The sequence below is a fragment of the Fundulus heteroclitus genome, unplaced genomic scaffold, assembly GCF_011125445.2.
Source record: "Fundulus heteroclitus isolate FHET01 unplaced genomic scaffold, MU-UCD_Fhet_4.1 scaffold_81, whole genome shotgun sequence".
In the NCBI taxonomy this organism is placed as follows: Eukaryota; Metazoa; Chordata; class Actinopteri; order Cyprinodontiformes; family Fundulidae; genus Fundulus; species Fundulus heteroclitus.
The window spans coordinates 469,035-474,974 of record NW_023397263.1 but is presented as its reverse complement, the minus strand read 5'-3'; positions in this window follow the sequence as shown (position 1 = coordinate 474,974).

Genomic DNA, 5,940 nt, shown 5'->3' with positions numbered 1-5,940 from the left:
GGGCGGCCGTGAGTTCTGCGCAGTGACAGTCGATGCGGGGTCTACTCTTTTATTATGTCTATGGTCTGTGGTGTTGGATTCATACACACGAGGATGCCTGGTTTGAGTTCACACGGAGGCCTTTTATTTCCATGCGTCTAGCTCGGTTAGAGTTAAGTTACACCAGTAACTTAACTCTAACTCTGCTGCCTTAATGCAGCTTTCCATCAACATAAGACCATGGTCTGCCCCCTGGTGGCAGTACACATATACATCAATGTAATAACATTAGTTTACACCACATCCCCCTTACTGAAGTTAGGTTGACACATTACAGTTATAACTTTCACAGTGAACAAAAATACACTTCAAATTATTACCAATTACTTTGGGTCAACTAACTCTTATCCGGGAAACATTCTCTGTTCCATCTAACCAATATTATTACATGTTATTTCTATTATGTCAATATGCATGCATATGAAACTTCTGTGCCAAACATTTTATATCAAACATATAACTCTGCACATTAGAACGATAACAGACTTTTTCTCGTTTTGCATCACAGATCAAGTCTTTTGGGTTTGATTACTTCTCTCCCATACCTGGTTCTGACAGTACCTGGTGTTACTGGTGTAATACTCTCAGAAACTGTCTCTGTTGTAGTATCTTCACTTGACTGGATCTGCTGTTGCTCAGTCTGTATTGCAGTGTCCGGTATAGGTACAAGATGACTGCGGTTCCTTCTGATTGTTCCTTGTGGCCCCCTGATTACATAGGAGCGCGGAATTGTATGAACTGCTGTCACCTTGCCTTGTGCTTTGGCATCTGTTATCCAGACTGGGTTTCCTGGTAACAGTTTGTCCAAATCTCTTGTTCTGTGTCTTTTGTTAAAACATTCAACCTGTCTTATCCTTCTCTCCCTCTCAGAGTGACGCATCTGCTGCAAATCCGGTAAACATGGCTGCAGTGTCTCTGGAAGTACAGGTAGAGTTGTACGGAGTCTACGCCCCATGAGAAGCTGAGCCGGGCTGTAGCCGTTCGCAAGTGTTGTGTTCCTGTAGGCCAACAATGCTCTATACGGATTACTAGCTTGTTTCAGTAGATTTTTGACTGTCTGAACTGCCCTTTCAGCCTCACCGTTACATGTAACCAGTAGTCCTAGGGGGTACCTAGGACTACTGGTTACATGTTCAAAACAGTACTCTTTTGCAAAATCTTTCATTTCCTGGCCTGAAAATTGCGGACCATTGTCAGTTATCTGTGTCTCTGGTATTCCATGGCGTGCAAAAAATGACTTTAAATGCACTATAACATTGACGGATCGAGTTGGACTGAGCTGAGCTATTTCTACATATCTCGAAAAATGATCCACAAGTAACAAATAGTTTTGCTCTTTCAGTGTAAACAAATCAGCTCCCAACTTCTGGCATGGCCTGTCTGGTAGATCTATTGGCATCAGAGGCTCTCTCGGATTAGCTCTTTCCTGTATGCACTGTCTACATTTTAACACCAACTCACTGATCTGGTTACTTAATCCAGGCCACCACACTGCTTGACATGCACGTTCTCTACATTTAACCACTCCCTGATGACCTTCATGTATTTTCTCTAAAACTGCATTTCTCATGTTAGCAGGTATAACTAACCTCGTGCCTCGCAGTAATAGATTATTGTGTACACACAAAACTGCTCTTTCTGGCCAGTAATGCTTCACCGCTCCTTGTAGCCGGTTCCTGTCTGACCAGCCTTTTGTAAGGTATTTCATGACCTGAGAACAGACGCTGTCGGACTGCAGTTGCTCTTTAAGATCTGCAAGATATTTGCTGCTTGTAGGAAGTCCCTTTAGCACACAGTCAACATAAATGTTAGTGTCCTCCATCAGATCTGCATCTCGGCAAGTAATGCTGTTAGTAAGTGGTAAGCGTGAGAGTGTGTCAGCTGTGGTGAGGTTTTTGCCAGGGATGTGCTGTATGGTGTACGAGTACCTCATTAATCGCATACGAAATCTCTGTATTCGCGGTGGCAGCGCATCCAAAGCTTGTCCTCCCAGCAAGGTCACAAGTGGTTTGTGGTCCGTTTCGAGTTTCAAGTTCAATCCTAAAACGTGAAGTCATTAAATCTTTCACAGGCCCAAGTAAGAGCCAGCGCTTCTTTTTCTATGAGCGCATGATGAGCGCAATGAGCGCAACGCATATGCCACAGGTAACCACACATCTCCTTCCTTCTGTAACAAAACTGCTCCCAGTCCGTACGATGAGGCATCTGCAGAGATCTTCTGAGGTTTATTCGGATCATAGAGTTGTAGCACTGAAGTAGACGACAATTCTTGCTTCAAGCTACAAAACACTTTTCGTTGTTCGTGCCCCCAGTACCACATGTTCTTAGTTGAAAGCAAATCTCTCAGTGGTTTGTCTTTTTCAGAAAGAGTTGGGATGAACTTCCCTAGTTGATTGACCATACCAAGGAAGCTCCTGAGCTCACTCACATTACTAGGCTCTTTCATGTCCTGAACAGCCTTGGTTTTGTCTGGGTCGGGGCTCATTCCCTCCGATGAGACGATAAAGCCCAGAAACTTGACTTCTCTTTTGCTGAACTCACATTTTGACATATTAAGAGTGACACCTGCCTGCTCCGCTTTCTGTAGGACCGCATGCAGCCTCGTGTCATGCTCCTTCTTGGTGGTTCCCCAAACCAGGATATTGTCCATGTGACACACGACTCCCTCAAGGCCTGCTGTCACCTCCGTCACCATCACGTTCTGAAAATGTTCAGGCGCACTGGAAATACCAAATGGCAAGCGATTGAAATGATATCTACCAAATGGTGTGATAAACGTGGTGAGGAGAGCAGATTCTTTAGACAGTGGTATTTGCCAAAATCCCATATTTGCATCGAGTTTTGAAAAATACTGTGCTCCTGTGAGCATGCCTAGTGTCTGGTCTACTGAGGGCAGAATGTATCTCTCACGACACACTGACTCGTTCAGCGGTGTCATGTCGACACAGATACGCACCTTTTGCTTGTCCTTTTTGGGTGCTACGACCATGCCACAACATCAGTCTGTGGGCTCTTCCACATGACTGATCACTCCTAGTTTTTCCTTCCTCTCCAGCTCTTCTTTAACTTTACCCATGAGAGGTAGTGGGACACGCCTCGGCACTTTGAGTGAGAAAGGCTTAGCATCAGGCTTCAACCTGATGGTGTAGGGTTTTTGAACAAGTCCGAGCCCTTCACACAGTTTTGTGTATGTCTTTTTCACTGTCTCTTGGTCAATACTGTCCAGTCTTGCTATCAGCTTAAGTCTCACAGACGCTGTTATGCTCAACAATGCCACGCGCAGATTTCTGACCACGTAGATCGCCTCTGTTGTACTCCTGTCGGCGTATGAAATAGTCTCTGTTATCGAGCCTAACACATTGAGCACATTACCACCTGGACCAAACAGTGGTTTCTCAGCTTTATCCAAATGTTCATTCATCTGTTTTAAGTTCTTGAATGTCTGCTCTGAAACAGCAGTGACATCTGCCCCTGAATCCAACTTGAACCTCACTTTAGTGCCTCTCACATCAATGTCTGCAAGCCACGGATCTTCTCCTTGATCAAGCTCACCTAAGAAAAGTCCATCTGCACTCTCAGCCACTTCATTTACAGTACTTTTGGACCTACACACTTTACTGTAGTGACCGCGTCTGCCGCAGTTGTGACATTCCGCATTTTTAGCCGGGCACTGGGCTGCAGGGTGTGCTGGTGCTTTTCTACATTTATAACATGTTTTATTGTCTTGTTTAGCATGTTGAGGTTTTAGGAATTTCAGCTGTTTTTGTTCTTTATTTTTGAACTTACTTGGCTTGAATTGTCTGGTGTGTACCGCATCCATTGCCGTCTTGCTCGCATTACTTTCGCATCGCAGGTCAGTCTGTTGCCGCTTTATTTCTTCGGACTGTCTCGCCATTGTGATAGCTTTGGTCAGTGTGAGGTTTTTGTTGAGCTGCATCCTCTCTCACAGTGACGAATCTCTGAGACCCACAACGAGTTATCTCTCAAAAGTTCATCGTGAAGTGCACTGTATTCACAGTTCTCCGCAAGGGCGTACAAAGCCGTGATAAACTAGTCAACTGGCTCTGCTAGCTGCTGTACTCGCTTGTTAAATTTTGCACGTTCATAGATCATATTCTTTCTGGGGACAAAATGTCTATCAAATGCATTTTTGACTGCATCATACTGCTGGCGCTGCACATCGGTCAGGTCTAGTCCTCTTAGCACGTCGTCAGCCTCATCTACCATGCAGTAAACTAACGTGTTCACTTGATTAGCATCGGTCGAATTATTCAGATTACTTGCAACTCTGAAGCGCTCAAAATGTCTGATCCACTTTTCCCACTCTTGGGGTTTTGCGAAGTCGAAAGGTTCCGGTGGTTCGATGGTGAAAGTTGCCGCGGGTGGAGCCGCCATTACAGGAGCTGCTGCCGGTGCTACGGCTCGGGCTGCTTCCGGTGCGTCTCCCTCATCCATTGTCGTTAGCCGAATGCAAAACTGACTTTTTCACATGTGTCTACAAACCAGGACCACTTCTGACACCATGTTGTGTTGGGTTCATACACACGAGGATGCCTGGTTTGAGTTCACACGGAGCCCTTCCCATGCGTCTAGCTCAAATACACCAGTAACTTAACTCTAACTCTGCTGCCTTAATGCAGCTTTCCATCAACATAAGACCATGGTCTGCCCCCTGGTGGCAGTACACATATACATCAATGTAATAACATTAGTTTACACCACAGGTCTAGGCTGGGTGCTGCCGTTTTCTTCTCCACAGGTGTTGGCTGATGAGCGGACAGGCGTCGCTCGCAGGTGCTCGCCGTTTTGCCATCAGGGTTCTTAAGCTGCCGACTGTCAGCACTTCATTGCCGGAGAGTCAGCCTTATGTGGTAGGACTTAGATGGCCAGCGGCTTATTTCTTCCTGAGAGAAGCATTAATCGTTGTTTCTTATCTCCCAGGCAATTTAGCTACGGTTCCCGTTCCGGACAGATTAGACTTCTCAAGCCTCGTCCGAGCTGGCCTTTCAACGGACCACCTGGCAATTCTCAGAGGGTTCCCTTAGAAGACACAGACCAGCTGACAGCCTCCTGCCGCCTCACTGCATGCACGACCGGACTCTGCTCGCCCTCCTCGGATCAGACTCTCTACCTGGCAGCCACCAACTTCCCTCCGACCAACTGGCATCCCCGTCACAGCTGCAAGCAGCCCCCCAGCTTCGGGTCTTCCGCAGCAGCCGGTGCCTCGCTTCCCCCGGGCGATTCATTCCTTCAGCCGCGGTAAGTGTCTCGTCACCTAAATTTCCCGAGTCATACTTCGGTGTACTTACGCTCATCTGTTTCAGACCAACGCTTACCCCGGCTTGCTACCTGATGCCTGGAGGGTTCTCTATGTGTTCACCTCTAATTGCTAATAAAGACTGTTAAACTCGGATTTACGCTTCCTCAGTGTGTTCTGCATGTAGGTCAAAAAACTCTTTTTTTTTTTGGCATTTTTTTTTTTTTATTTACACCTAAGCTTACATTATGGTTATAGGCTACCATACTGTAAACTAGATATACTAATTGAGAACATTTATTAAGTGTTAATCTTAGTTTTAACTAACAAACTAAACAATTATCTTATGACAATTAAATATCACTTTTTACTAAAGTTAAAAACATGTACTTCCTCATTTAGCTACTTAGAATTAATGTACAATCAACTCGTTCTGCCCCTCCCTCCAAATGTGCAAGATGATGCAGATAGAAGTTATGGAGTATAATCTAGACTGATTTAGCACCATATGTGTCTAAATGTAGATCAATGCAACACCTGTTAGAATAGAAATTCATAATCCTATTAAACAACCAAAACATAATGTGTATGTTAACATTTTTGTCTTGGAATAAAACCAAACGGCAAATGTTTAATTAGGCTAC